This window comes from Setaria viridis, chromosome 1 (genome assembly GCF_005286985.2).
Source record: "Setaria viridis chromosome 1, Setaria_viridis_v4.0, whole genome shotgun sequence".
Classification (NCBI taxonomy): domain Eukaryota; kingdom Viridiplantae; phylum Streptophyta; class Magnoliopsida; order Poales; family Poaceae; genus Setaria; species Setaria viridis.
This window is the reverse complement of record NC_048263.2, coordinates 18,468,261-18,484,628: the sequence shown is the minus strand read 5'-3', so window position 1 is coordinate 18,484,628 and position 16,368 is coordinate 18,468,261.

Genomic DNA, 16,368 nt, shown 5'->3' with positions numbered 1-16,368 from the left:
AGATTGAGGAGAAATAGTACAATGAAGCTGCTTCGAGAAGAGCCTGAAAGAACCTGTGTTTCATTAAGGACGGAGAAATAGTATAATGACGTGGCTGCGAGAAGGGCCTCGAAGCGCAAGCGACACACGGTGATACACGACCGAACACCTCAAGGGTCAAGCAAGGGCCGTTATCATGCTCAGCAAAGCACAAGAAATCATATACCGCCCGCCCTAGCCTCCATCTTGTTGCAGAGCTTGCCGTTGGGTGTTGGTGTTTGACGTCCACCGCCCACCCGGCGCTAGCGCTCGAGGCCTGAAGCTGCGGACTCCCGCGCGGCGGCTCTTGACCCCTGGCGTTCGTACGAAGCCTGAAGGGGTACAGGTACAGCAGCAACGGTAGCCGGCGAGTAATCTTTATCGCGTTGTTGATTTGGTTGGATCGTTGTTGCTGCTTCCTGCCTCCTTTCTTCCCTTCTATTATTCTTGTTTAACTTTCTTCACATCACTATGCTATTTTGTTTCGATTGGGCAGAACGCGGAGATTTTAGAGAATATTTTTCTGCTTGTATGCTGTGATTCAACGAAAATGAACACCGAATTTTGTATTCATCCTTGAGTGGTATTTTGGTCAAGAAAAGGTTGTATCTTCTATCCTTGACAGACGCAATGGTACGCACCTAAGCAGTTGACAGACACAGAGCGCAATAAGAGGGCGACTACGCACAAGCAACCAAGTGAATTGAAATGCCTCCGAGAAACGACCAAACCAACTCGGCTTCGGAAAACAACCATACAATTCAACACCCTGCAAATAAATCCGCTTCTAAACTATCAAATCAACTTGTACCCAAGCCGCTGGCAGTAGTAGCGTCGTCGTCCGGCCGGCTTAATTGGGTAAGATTTTGGATAAATTGGGCAAGATTCTCACCTGGAGGATTCGACGGCAACGCCTACAGTAAGGTACAAGTGGTGAACAATGCTCGATGGCATCATCATTGTTGTCCCAATCCGAAGCCATGATAGACTTTCATTCGTGATGCCGGCGAGACCCAACTCTGTGCCTGGCATCACCGGTGAAAGTCAGCAAGACCCCTGCGCTCCAGCACGCCTTCACCCGTGTGCAGCATGTAGACACGCGATGCGACATGGATGCTTGACCATCTAGTTGAAATTCTACCAATTATGATTTTTGCGGGAAAGGGTGAGAAAGATTTTGGAAATGTGTGAATCCTTGGCCAAGAGTTCAAGAATATATAATGGAGCTAATTGGAGGAGCAATTTCATATCTACACAAGCAATTCATAACCACCAAAACCAGAAAAAAAGCGCAATGGAGGCGACCAGGAGCTCGGGAGACGAGAGGAGGGGCGTTGGCAGCCAATGGAAAGGCCAGGCTGACCGGCCTGCCCTCCCCAGGCCAATCAGCCTAGCCCCCTCTAGTGTCCGCCAGTGATCCCCTTTGGATGGAAGCTAAGAGGTGCGATTTGGATCCCAAAAATCCACCAAGGATCTCTCGCAATGCCTGCATCAGCATTGGAGGCAAGGTACCGTATGGAAAGATCGCATATTTCAAGTTTATCATCCTCTCGAGTGAAGACGAAGCACCCAAGAAGAAAAAGGAGGCTGTCGTCGCTCCCACAAGGTGTTCAGCAAGGCTCCTCGGGATCAAGCGCAAGAGCTATGTAGGAAAGACGCCCGAGTACACGCCGGCTAACTATGGACATGATAGCGATAGGGAAGATGACAAGAACCCTGGATCATGGGGTGCTGCTAGTCGTGGCTTCGAAGAGGATGACAACACATACTGGGATTGGGCGAAAAATAATAAGGAGAGAAAGGAGCAAGATGGCCACCGTCAAGATAAGGGCAGAGAGAAGGATCTAGAAGACGGCGAGCCGGAGCTGGAAGAACATCAACATGCTTGCTGCCCTGCTTGCAGGCAAAATATCTAGTACCTCTTTGACGCCGTCGATGACATCATACAAACCATCTAGGAGCTGGATCACAAGGTAGAAGAGAATGATCGCCACTAGGAGGACAATTTCAAGTTCTTGTAGAGGAATGTGAGGAAGCTCTTCATGATGTGCGGCAACATGAGGAAGAACAAAGCCCAAGGAGAAGGAAGCAACAACCACCCCATGTGCAAGCAATGCGAACAACGTCCCTAGTGCGTCTACGAACGTCTTTCCCTTTTGTACTTTTTCTGGTTAAGACGAGGACGTCGTAGATTTTAGCCGTGAGGGGGGGGGGGAGGATCGCCGCTCGTTTGGAATTTTTGGATCTAGTTTGGTCAAGTCAAGTCGTGTGAGAGTCTAAATTAGTATTTTATTTCAATCAAAAGTAGATAAAGTAGTATTCTTCTTAAGCTTCTAGGAAGACTTAGGCCTAGATCGCTACTTTAGCGTCTTTAGGAGAAGAAGCATGAATAAAATTCGAGGATCGTGAGTGTTTTTAATGTCTACCTTTGCTTGCTTGTATTTTTGCTTTGCCTTTACAATATTGGATCATGAGCCTTGTCTTGAATTTGAAATCTTGCTTGTGGAGTTTAGTAATCGATTTGTTTATGCAACACCCATGCTTTATGATGATCTAGTGCTTTGGTTTTTATTATGCTTTATGAGTAAGGTTTGATTTAGAGGTGATTTAAATTTTTATTGCATATCTAAAACCTCTTCTAAAATAAACAAGATTGATCAAGTTTTCTACCAGGGTGAGAGTTTTGCCTATCCTATCCATTGCCTATATAAAACTTATCGTACCACCATTAGTGGAGTTGATGCTTTGAAATGAGTTAGGATCGCTCTCTCTTGGTTTGGTTTAATTATGAGCATTGATCATATCCTTTGCCATCTTTGATTGCTAGCCTCGTTAGTATCCAGTAACGAAAGTTCTTCATTGGAATAACTATATGCTCTACTGAATTCCTAAACCCGAACCAGAAATTTCTCAATTTTATTGCCAATTCCTTGAACACAACCAAAAGACGCATATCTGTTCTATTTCTAGTTGAGGTTCATGAAAAATTATAGAGAATAAAGGATATGGAAGCTTCACAAGAAAGGAGGGCTAGAGAGGAGGAAGGGAGAGGCCAGGCCAATCAACCTGGGCTTCCTTGCCTTGGTTTTCATGCTACAAATTTGTGGAAGGTCTTTGGAAAGATCGAAAACTAATTTTTATGGAGTGCTGTTCAGAGGAGTTTCGGAGAAAAGAATAAAAACAAAAGAAAGAAAGAAAGAAGGAAAGAAAGTGAAAAAATATCTAGAAGAAGAGAAAGAAATAATAGGGAAAGAAAGAAATAAATAAAGGAGGATTTTTTACTGTCATGAAGATCAAGAAAAGTGCAAAGAAGGATGACCTTGTTTTTTGAATGGATTTTCATTCCAACCATGTGCAATCCGACGACGAGGACATCGCTTGTGCCTTAGAGTCACTACTTTGTTTGCCTTTGCACATGTCCACCATTCTAAATCTTCTCATCCTTGAAAACCTCACATTATATGGATATTCTTATGATCATTGGCTCAAAAGGTAGGTGACCGTTACAGAGTTTTATTAATTTGATAATATAAGTGTCTCTTGACTGACTCTTGAGAGATGAGAGCTTGCAAGAAAATAGGATAGCCACCTATTTGATTTAGCGACATATAAGCACCTAGAAAAGGATTCTTGTTTCAATTTTTGTTGCATGGGGATTGTTTTATGATGAAAGAAAAACCGTCAAAGGAAAGCCAGAAAGATTAGTGGTTGATTCTTAAAGTTACTTGGTTATAAATAAAAGATGTAGGGTAAATCTTGCTAAGATAAATCTTTGAACACCCATACTTTGATTATCTTTGCTGTTCCTCTGATCTTTTGTTCGAAGGGCTAGGTACTTGACTTTCTTGATCAGGTTTGGTTTAAGATCTTTGTTTAAACCTTTTGGAGAAGTTTATAGTCACCTGACTTGCTCAAGGGCGAGTAAGAGCTAAGCGTGGGGGGATTATCTATGGTCATTATTTACACACTTTTAGTATTATTTAACTTGTGTTTTCATGTTTATTCTTATACTAACCCGCCACTTGGCACGTGAAATAACCCCATTATTGCATATGTGTTGTATTTCGGAGCATATTGTGTTTTGACTGGAAATACGATGTAATCAAGTGGGTTTTTATAAAGAGCTTAAGGGATATTTGGACATAGGTCATCAAGGGAAGCTAGCATGAGAAAGGAGAGGACTCGGAGGTCCAGAAAAGGCCAAGGAGGATCGGCCTAGCCCGTTCAAGGGCCCGGTCGACCTCCCGTTTCTTCAGCGTGAAGTCTACGACATACCTATGGTTTTTCCACCGACCATTTACCCAGAGCCACTACGTATGGAAGACTATAAATACCCCCTCATGGACTACAAGGGAAGAGAGTTGGGAAGAGATAGGAAAACACCAATCAAACACCATGCACCACCACCACGAGGAGGAAAAAATAGAGAGAAGATTGGATCTACAGGAGGCCACGCGAAGTGGAGCACCAGAGGAGGCTGAAACCCCCTGAGCTGATCAACTCAGAGGTGCCCAGGCCCATTAGCCTGGGGCTTTCCTGCCCCTGTTCGTCGCCATGTTCGATCCAGTTGATCTATAGGGCGTCCTTCACCCCAAACTGTGTCAACATGTGTAAGATCATGGGGTAAAGTCTCTGTTTGTCCTCGGGGTTGTATGGAGATCTTGATTTCTAATCGCTAAACCTCTTGTTTAAGATCTATTGTGTTATCATTCATATCTTGATGATGCTCTTTCATGTAATGGCTAGCCAGTGCTACTTTTTGTTGCTTAATTTCTTACCTAGAACAATCATCATGCCCTATTCTTATTGTCCAATAGTTGAGTACCCTTGTGTAGTGACGGTATGTGAGAGGGAAAGTGTTGGGCATGGTTCACATCCACTCACGATAACACTTAGATCTAGTTCTTTTATGTATGGCGATTGCATCTTCAAGTGATCCTAGATCCCTAGGACAAGAGTTTTATCTATCTTGTTCACAACCTCTACTCTCTATCCACTTGATCTAGATTACTTAGTTCTTTTGTTAGTATAATATTATTCTATACAAAGAATCTTTGATTACTTAGATTAGTGCTTAGTTAAGCGTGCAAATCCCTTGTTCCGTGGATTGATAAACCTTGGAGGAATCTCTAAGGGAAAAGCTACAACTGGTCCGTGCGCTTGCGGTTCATAAATTGGCGTGCTAACTACCGTCAATTTGTGTTTAAGTAAAACTGAATTTAGCAGCTCCTAAACTTATGATTTTAGCCAACAATCAATGACTTAGGCATTTTCAGGATGTGGTTAAAACAACAGTTTGCTCAAGGTTTGACCAGGATTTTGAGCATTTAAACTTTGTTTTCACCTATCCAGGTGAAACTAGATAGGAGAGGCTACAAGTTTTGTATTGCTCGAAAGTTTAGTGTTTGATAAAAACGGTTCTTAATTGTCAGCCAAAGGTGACTAAATTGGAGTAAACCAACATAGAGTTGTCAACCAGAGAGGTCCCAAAAAGTAAAATTCAAATTTAATTTAGCATTCAAACATAACCCTGGTTCAAAATTGATTTGTTTAGCATCTCTAACTACATTTGAGCATAATTTCCTAATCTTCGTATTTATACTTTTTAAGTTATTTTTAGTTATAAAAAATAACATAAACACCTTAACAATCACATTTTATAAGATAAAACATGGCCACATGTGCTCACAAATTAACAAAAATGATTAGATACATTTAATTATTTAATTTAAATGTTAATGACCCTAATTAAAACTAGGGTTGTTACACTTACCTTGCCGTGCACTGGATCCCGTCGCTAGATCCCCTCCTTGCGTTGCTCCCCACCGAGCAGGGCGCCGCCGTGCCTCACCTCGCCCCGTCGTTGAGCCGCCACACCTATTTACCTTTGGCCACCGTGCCCCTCCGCATTTGTTGTGGCATGGTGCTCCCTCACCCCAATAGCCGCCACTATGTCTTGCCCTGTCACCGCACCTCACCATAGGCACCAGGTGAGAGGCGAGCGGAGGCGGGAGGAAGGGTACGACGGGTGTTGGCAGTCCTTAAGTACCACATTTGACCGTCAAATCATGAATAAAGGCTATCAAGATCAATCACCAAACCCAGTGGTAGGGGTTTATTACTAATCATTTCCGCAAGATTTGGTGAATATTTGTATGCATGTGACCTATCCTTAGAAAAGAGGAGAAAACATACCCAAGAGGCAAAGAAACGCAACTCCAGCCAATCAGGGAATAGCACACGGATCGATGGGCCCACATATAGGGGTAAACCACCTTAAATTGGCGCGAGACACCTTAAACTAACTTGAAGGCCCACCAGGCAGCATCCCAGATGAAAGGCGGCACGAGAGGCACTGCCTAGGGTTCAGCCAAACTAGTGGTGGCCCCCTTCGTGCCCAGCTTGCTCATGGCGGCTCTTGGTGACTTCCTAAAGGCAGTTGTGACCATTTTGTTAGGGGTTACCGCCTCAGGCCTCGGATCCTGCTAGGTGGCAAAAGGAGAGGACTTGGAGGAGAATATTTCCTTAGGATGCTAGGAGCATGTCCACTGTCCCAAGGCACCTCCATACTATAAATAGGACCCCCTACCCTCACTCTCAACACACCACACAAGAGAGAATTAGTGGTCCATTGCAAAGGCAAAGCCCTGCCTAGCTAGTGCTTAGAATAGTGAGAGAGTGAGGGGTGTTCAGGGGGAGTGCCGAGGTGTTGGCACTCTCCTCTCAGCTTATACCTCTACGAATGCTGGATTCCTTCAGTAAAGTAAGTATTTGTAATTCCTTCTTATGGTGTTATACTTGGTTCTTATCTTCATGAGTAGTCTGATGCCCTTTCTATCATAGTATAGGCTTATATGATGTCATGTATATCTTTAGACCTTGCTACAGTATATACTAGTAGTATTTATATCTAAGTGAGATCAGTTCTCTTTGCTTGCGAGTTCATCGCTCTATATTTATATAGAGTGCTGTAGTTTGCTAGGGACGTCAGATGTAGTTAGACTACAGTAGTAATCAATAGCATAGATGTGGTGTCTAGGCTAGGGTTATCCTTTGTTTGCCTTATATCCCACGGGTTGCTAGAGGTAGGCCATAGGTGATGACAACCCTATTGATCCTTTATAATCCTGCACGTTTGAATATAGAGTAGAGCCGCTAGTCGGAGTTGCCTGGCAGACCAGGGGTAAGCTGGTGCCCGAAACAAGTATCCATAATCGAGAGATCGATCTTTAGCTTACCTCAAGTGCTACCTTTAGGAATCCTCTCTACCCTCGCCACTTATCTTGGTGTGTCCTTGGACTGACTAGAATAGAAGTTAGTGCACACACGTTCCCTTGGATTCGATACTCTTGGAATACTCTGAGGTGAAAGCTACAGCATTATCCGTGCACTTGTGAATTTATTCACATTCGTTAAATATACCAACAAGCTTTCTAGCGCCGTTGCTGGGGAATAGTTGTTGTATCTTTCTTCTTACCTAGTCGTCCTCGTATCTTTTTAGTTTTCTTTCCTTCTACCTTTACCCCCGCTACCCATGGAGAAGCCTTCCTTTCAAAGCCTCTCTACCCTAAACGGTGAGTTCTATGAGCCACCACCATCTTCTTCACCTGGTTACAAAGTCCGCCCCAGCTTTATAGCCATGGTTCAGAATTGATCCTTCTCTGGATCAATTAATGAAGATCCCCATGATCACTTGCTAGAGTTCGAGGAACTATGTTCGTGCCTAGTTATCCCAGGCATGACACAGGAAACTTTGAGGTGGAAGTTGTTTCCTTTTTCTCTCATGGAGAGGGTGTAGCAATGGTACACTTGCACCATAGGGAGTGTGATCGGTGATTAGGATGAACTTCGAGATGACTTTTGTTACTCATTCTCCCTTTTAGAACACATAGCCTCCCTTTCGAGTAACATCCTCAACTTTGAGCAATTAGAGAAGGAGTCCATAGTTGCAGCATGGGCTAGGTTCTTTCCTGATGATGTATCATTGTACATCTTCTGCTTGGGTTTAGACATAAAATCTTCCCTAGATCTCGACATCGCCGCCGGAGTTGCGTTTGCACACAAAACTATGGTAGAAGGAAGGGAAAGCCTAGTCGAGCCATGAGAGTCCCTCAACAACTAAATCCGAGCCTTTACCTTCCACACCCCAAGATTCGTCTGTTTTGAGCCATATCCCGAACCATGAACATCGAAGGAAGAAGAAATTCAACCTTTGGAGTTCTCTTCCCCATTCAAGGATGATCCTTCTAAAAACATTAGAAACACCTCAAATCATCTTAAGCGCGAGAAGCCTATATCACCATTATGTCCTTACAAAGCTCTCGATGAAGTTTCCTTCCATGTAACCCTGATGGATTGGTCAAAGGAGGTAAAACACTCTCCTGAAGCAATTCAAATTAGCTCACCTTCCATGAAAATCCCATGTTCTATGAGGGGAACTACCGTAGAAGCCCTTCATGACCCCACTGCCGAGGCTTGTATCAAATTCGAATACCTCATGGACACTGTTGTGGGTAACAAGCCTCTATTCCTATCAAATTTGAATACCTCATTGACAAACTCTTCAAAAGTCCTTTGGGACTCTTCTTTGAATGTTGGGGGATCGCGAGGGTCATGCCAATCATCATCGACAAAATCGAGGTGCACATAGATTTCCATATCTATCCTATCATCGATTTTGATCTTCTCCTACGCTAGCTGTTAGAAAAACATCTCAAGGAAGGTGCATCCCATGGGAGCCTAGATGAAAAGCTTAGAGAAACAACTTCTGCCACCACTACCTCTTGCTTAGAAAATCCTATGGCGAAGCCTCATCCCAAGCAAAACCTGCTCGAGCAGGTGATGTATGTATCTCTGTTTGTATCATCCAAGCCAGCTTTAGTTGAGGGCTCAAAACCTTTTGCCCCCAAAGAGTACGACTCGGAAGAGACCCTTCACCTTTGTGAAGACAAACAATCATCATCACCCTCAATCGAGTTTGAGCCTCTTTCCGCTGGCCCGTATTATGTTGTTTTCGACCATGATCGAGAATCAACATTGATCTTCCACGAAGAATATCTTGAGATGGAGAACACATGGGCCATGGAATTTCATGAGGCACTAACTCTGGAGTCCGAAGGAAAGGGTACCACAAATGAACATGGGAGCTTCATTCTTGAAACACCACAAGAACCATGCTCGTTTAATGCCACGCTTTGCACCATGAATGCATTTGAGGGCTACAACCACCTTAAGGTCCTCTTTTGCAAAATGTTTAGAAGGTTGGTTGTAGATGCATATGTTTATTATAAGCATTGCAAATTTCGTGGATGCACTGTGGCACTAACCTTGCATCTAAAACTTCAATGACACATCAACATGTGGTGGTGAGAAGGGAATGACATCGACAATGATAGCTGCAAGAGGAAGTTCCCATGGTCGAGCCTCTAACCATAAACAAAGCACTGCTAAGAGAAAGCCCAGATTATCATTTATTTCCCTTCAATACAGCAAGAGCATGTTTTTAGGATGAGCTCTCCTTCAGGTACCTTTGGTTGCTAACCATTTCAGGTGGAGATTAAAAAGAACGATGGATAGTGATTCCTAAGAAGATGGGAGCTACATCAACTACAACACCTTGGTAAGTTTTGATGAGGGAACAATTTCAAAAGAAGCTTCAACACCACACACTTGAGTTGTGTTGCCTAGCAATCTAAACTCCAAGTGTGGGGGAGGTATGTGAGTATCTTGAGTAAGTTCCTCTTGTTCCAAATCTTATCTTGGTTTAGAGATGGTGCTAGTTCCTCCATCTTGCTCTATTGAAATAAAAAAATAATAAAAAATATGCATAATCTGAAAATCCCCAAAAATATTTGAGTTCCAATAAATTTAGGCTCCTTGGTTCTCGAACCAGCAGAGTCCCCCTTTTATTTCCGCCTTTTTGTTTGAATAAAGTACCAGGTACAAGCACAAGTGTGGGGAAGATCTCTCAACCTCATCGACATACACACACACTCGAGATCTCCCACAAAGGTGTCGCACAACATCGACTGCGCCAACATGACAAGGGACAAGGTGAGGGCACCAGAAGGAGTCGGCCGCCCCCGTGGTTTGGCCGAGCCACCACTGGTCTGCCTTGATCCCCATCTTCTTCAAGAGTGAAGGTATGTGCACCATACCGTTTCTACTCCTTGGTTCATGAGTTTAAATGAATCTCATCTTTGATCATTAAAAAATTAAACTTAGAATTCAAAAGAATCTTGGCTGAAAATGTGGGGACCTCCTTTTGGAGATCCCACGATTACCTATATCAGTCCCTGGATCACTAGCTAATATGGTTCTCATTACAATTTACTATCAAAACAATAAAAGACACATAGAAAACATGGAAAATATTTTTCACCTTTACGTAGCGGACAGCGTAGCAGCTACCCACTCCATAGGGGGAATGAACTTATAGCACCATAAGTCTAACATCTACAATGAAAGCAAGGCTGAGTACACTTATGGTTGGTATTCAGCAAGTCTCAACATTTACTAAGTAATTATATGCATTTTGGGAAGTGGACAAGGAGCATGGTTTGAAGGTATAATCCTATGTCTAAAGCATCTGTCACATGCAAGGTGAATTAAAAGGTGAGAATGGAAAAGATTCATATGTTATTTTTTATTTTAAAAGTTCTGGTCTTGGAGGGGGAAAAACTACCTCCCCGACTAGTCCCCAAGTTTTATTCTGGATTCCAGTCCATCGACCTTCCTCCAGTATTTCCAAAGCACTAATCCCTTTCCCAAAGATTAATCATGGGGGCTTGGACTTAGTGAGCTCATAACCGTGAGCCTTGGCTATCTGGATAGGTTATACTTTGCACAGAGGTGTATACTTTCCCATACATCTGATCAGCCCATACCCTCGCGAAAAGGCGGTACTGACCTACGAGATCCATACCGGCCCGTGCCTATCTCTAGGTAGCATTCCCTAGGTCCATCCACAGATGCACTGGGGTCTAAACAGGGGCCACTAATCATCTGCTTTGTGGATTATAACCCGGGAAGAGTACGCACAAAATAAAACATGCCAACTTAGTGGGCATCAGGGTCTCTGACGCTCAATAGTGGCACGTGCCGACTAGACCTGGGACCATGCGAAGGTCCTACTCCAGCATATCCGTTGCCCACCTTGGCCCCTTGGGATGGACTACTAGGTTTAACTAGCGGGGTTTGAACCAAGGCTTCACATAAATAGGCATTCCCGAAGGCTGTACCTTTTTAGCATGTATGGTTGTACGTGTCGGTGTTTAAACCCAACAACCTACTGAGGGGGGTGCCTGAGGTAGTGTTTTGGTTAGTGGGGCTCACCGAGATCAGGAACTCGAAGGTAAATGCAGACACACGATTTAGATAGGTTCAGGCCGCTGAATAGCGTAATACCCTACGTCCTGTGTGATGGTTGGATTGAATTACTTTGGAGGGGGTCCCTGCCTCACCTTATATTGCTGGGGGCAGGGTTACAGGTCGGTTGGTTACAAGAATACTAGTCGGATTTGATTAGAGGAGTTCTACTCTTATTACTATGAGTAATTTTTCTAATCCTCGAGTAACTCCTATATTTCCATGTAGACTACGCCGTCTTGCACCATAGTCTCCATGTCAGATACGTCTCAGTGTCCAGTCCCATATTTAGGACTGTCCAAACCTTCTGGTGGGCCCATAGATGTATCTATGACAAGCCCCCAAGTAGTTTTTAGTCAAATGCAGCAAATTCTAGTACTTTTGTAGGCCTCATCGACTAGTTCTTGGTGCTCTTTGAGTACTTCATCTAGTTGAATTTTCACAGGTACCCAAAGAGTGCCATGCGGCTAGAATGTACTCAAGCCTCATTTAATGTAGTCTCGTATCTTTCAATCTTGAATTTTATATGGAAGTGTAGCGAAAGTCAGACTCCATATGGAGTAGCCCCCGAGCCTTAGGTTGAATCGAAGAATCAGGCTAAGGGTCAATTTGAAATTTGCATCACTTTCCCCTTAAAAACCCAAAGAAAAAACTTTTTGCCGATGGGCACGTGGCACTCAGCCCCCGAGCCTTTTACTGACTAATTTGGTGGGTATAAGGGTCAACCTCTAGTCAATGTGACCATCTCTGAAAGAAAATCTTATTTCTTCCAAAAATAAAGGTAATTGCTAATTCAGGTGTCGCGAAATTTGTGGATCTGTTAAACATGAAATTACTTTATTCGTTCTGTTGTTACTGTGCCACTATGATAAATAACGGAGGTAGTTATCCCTTCCGTTTCACCTTTGTGAGTTGCCCTAGCGCTGCTGCTGCCCAATCTCTAAGCACTAGTGCCACCGGTTTGACCTTGGTTGTTCCTGACTTCATTTCTGGAATCTCAAGTTCTGACGGGGACAGCTTCAAGGATACAGCGAAGACTTGCATCATCGAGTTTGGTACTTGGGTAGTTGCTGCTAGCTCCATGGCTTCTGTGTCACAGTCGTACGACCTCTTCAAATCTTCGCGCAGGGAAAGTACTCCCTTAGGTCTCGACATCTTGAGTACTAAGTACACGTAGTGCGGGATGGCCATGAATTTGGCCAATGCTGGTCTTCCAAGGATGGCGTACTACGACGTTTCGAAGTCTACTATATCAAACCGGATGTATTCTATCTGGTAGTGTTCTTTAGTCCCAAAGGTAACTAGCAAAACCACCTATTCGAGGGGTATAGCCGCGTTGCCTGGGACGGTCCCATAGAATGGAGAGTTCTTCGGGGTGAGCATATTGGTGATGTAGAGGCCCATCTTCTTTAATATCTTGGCAAACAGGACGTTGAGACCGCTACCACCACCGATGAGTACTTTTGTAAGTCTGGAGCTAGTGACAACTGGGTCCAGGACGAGAGGGTACCGTCCTAGGTCTGAGAAACTAGTCTATTAGTTCTTCCTGGAGAAGTTAATTGGCACCTCAGACCATTTGAGGAATGTTGGCGTCGCAAGATCAATGGACATTATCTCTCGAAGAGTGAGCTTCTAGGACCGCTTAGTAGCAGTACCCGGGGTTCCGCTGAAGATGACATTGATAGTGTTGGATGGGTTCAGGAACTTGCCATTGTCACCATCATCTTTGTCTTCCTTGGCCTTGCCTTTGTCTTTGGCGTCAGATGGCTCTGGCAGGTCCTTCATGACTTTTCGTAGACTGAAACAATTTATCACATAGTGCTTGTGGTATGGGTGCCATGGGCATTGTTTCTTCAAGAGCGCATTGATCTAGGGCCTATCTCGATTCCTGCCACCACCTTTCTTGGACGATTGCGAAATTGCCACGATAATATTATTTGGCTTTCGCTTGCGGTTGTTACCTCCCTAGTAGTTATTTCAGTTGTCATTGTTGGAGCGATCATTGCTGTACTTGTCGTTGCATTGGCCATTGTTATGATTGTTGTTGTTCTGGCCTTTGTTGCGATTGGACTTGAATCTTTCGATCTCCCTATCCTCTTCATCTGCCCACACCAATACCATGATCTTGAGAGATTTGACATCAACGAGGCATCTTCTGCTGAAGTCCTAGAACATCCGGCAGTCATGGAGGCCATCTGGAAGCAGTCTATAATGTCGCGCTCCATGATGTCCATGATTGTGGCCTTCTTGTCGAAGAAGTGATGTAAGTAGCTCTGTAGGGTCTCGCCTTCTTGTTGTTTAACTTGAGACAAGTCGATCCTATTGCTAGGATGTTGCATTGCCCCTACGTAGTTGTTGGTGAACGCTACCTTAAGGTCCTTCCATGAGTTGATGGAGTTCTTATCCAATGATTCGAGCCATGTGAGTGACGCTGCCTCCCTGCAGATAGGGAAGTAGATGACTTTAGTGTCGTCATTTTCCCCAGCTGCTTGTATTGACAGTGAGTAGCATCGTAGCCATTGGACTGGGTCCTGCTTGGCATCGTACTTGGTGATACACGGAGGTTTGAACTTTTTAGGTAGAATTGTCCTCCTCACACATCTTGAGAAGGTGGGGAACCCATCAGAATCATCTCCTGGGTGTTTGACTTCTTGCTCGCACTTGAGGTGCGGTCCGTCGATGATGGTACAGGCATCGTGGCTGGCATTGATCTTGTTGCGGAGGTCTACTACTAAGAGTTTAGGCTCTGGGTTAGCCCCACGGAGGCCACAGCCTCCCGAGGGTCCTACCCGACTACCTTCAGCTCCAGCTTGGATCAATTTGGCACCTCTGAGTTGGCTTGGTCTGGATGGAGGGCCTCAATGGCTGCTGCCATGTTGACTACGCTGGGATGGGGAGCGTTGGACTGACTATATCGGATTCTGCTGATCGAGTTGTTCATATACGAGTTCCGCTAGTTGAGCCAACTATCTAGTGTACTTGTTCTGAGGCATCGCGCGGTTGATGAGATTAATAGACACGATGGTAGCTAGGGGAGTACGATGATGACGCGTTTGATTTGCTTCAAAGGCATTATCCAGGTTCTGGATTGGTAGGTCCACTGCAATATGGCGGTGGCACTCTGCTCTTGCGGCGTTTCTTGCTCGTCGTCGAGTTCTTTGAGCTTCAGTTTCTTCTCCAATAATGTTGGTGGTAAGTTCATCCTGCGAGACATCATTCGGCTGATGCTCATGTCGCGTGTTTCTATCCCATTGTTCTTCTTCTTCATTATCTTGTCTAGTAATTATGGCGAAGAGTTCTCGTTCTAGGGAGTAGCTTCCCAAGCTTGAAGTGATGAACTCTGTGGTGCCACCTTCTTCATAGATAGGCGACAGAGGAGCTCCCCTCTTGTACAGGAGAGTGTCAAGGTAGGCGATGAGGCGCGAATTGTCGTTTTTGGCAAGAGCGAGTAGCTTCATGTTGGGCCAATAGACGAATCTGCCTTGGGGAGTTGATGTGATCACCAGGCCTTGCTAGAGTCTACTCATCTGGTTCTGAGTAGTAGTCGAGGTCCTTAATCATATCCATATCAGATTGTGATCTGGATAGGGCAGCCTGATAACTAGTGATTGTGTTACGGAGTCCAAACAGGAATTGACTTGGGTGGTAGTCCAACTCGCATGATGGCTTATGTGCCGGCTCGCAAAAGTCAATGCGACTAGCAGAAGAAGTTGAATTAAACTTGGACTCATCCCTTCAGCCTCTGACTAGGTTAGAAATTGAAAATTCACTAAAATTCTTGACGAGATCCTCTAGAGCTTGGTTCTAGAGCTTCATGGTTTGCTGCTTCTTCTCTAGGGTTGACGCAATGTGGCGATGGAAATTTCCATCACCGTATGCGATGCAAACCAAAAAGCCAAAGAAAAACTTCATGCCTGCTTTGAACGCGACAATTGGCTTGATGATAACTTGTGCCATCGAGTTCACTAGTGGATTCTCAGTGAGGTCCCTACCTGGTGCACCAGCTATCAGTGTTTAAGCCCAACAACCTATCGAGGGGGGTGCTCGAGGAAGTATCTGGTTAGTGGGGCTTACCGAGGCCAGGAACTCAAAGGTAAACGCAGACACACAATTTAGACAAGTTCAAGCCGCTGAAGAGCATAATACCCTATGTCCTGTGTGTTGGTTGGATTGAATTGCCTTGGAGGGGGTCCCTGCCTCACCTTATATCGCCGAGGGCAGGGTTACAGGTTGGTTGGTTACAAGAATACTAGTCGGATTCGACTAGAGAATTTCTACTCTTATTACTACGAGTACTTTTTCTAATCCTCGAGTAATTCCTATATTTCCATGTAGACTACACCGTCCTGCGCCATAGTCTCCATGTCAGATGTGTCTTGGTGTCCAGTCCCATATTTAGAACTGTCCAAATCTTTTGGTGGGCCCATAGATGTATATACAACAGTACATATCACAAGAAAGACTCACCCAATGAACTAGTCCTTATGTGACCAGAGTAAGCTTTGGGATGGAGTACCCTCCACTAAGGCCATCCCCTTACTCCCAAGTCCAAAACACACCCTAGGGATTGTCATTAGTATTACTTCCCCAAAGAGAAAACCCTTCCTAAGATTTTTATAAAAAAAATGATATTTTGTGAAAAGGAGTTGGATTCTCTCCATAGAGAATCCAATAGGTGTTATCCCCATATACGGGGTGTAACTCGACTTGCCTAGCATATCTAATATAGGGTGGTTTAGGGAGTATGTAGTTCGCCTAGGGTTAATATGGCATGTGGCATTTCAATAGTAAAAAGGGTTAATCTAGCAAGCACGTATTTTTGAAGAAATATTCTAAAAATAATGCAATCCGTATTAGGTTGGCAATATTATTATCTCTCACACTCAGTAGGATAACACATGAACTAGGAGTTCGGATTTGCCTTCAGTGGGAGTCCAAGGTCCTTAATGTCTCCTAGGTTGACCAGGGTCCTCGGCTTCACGC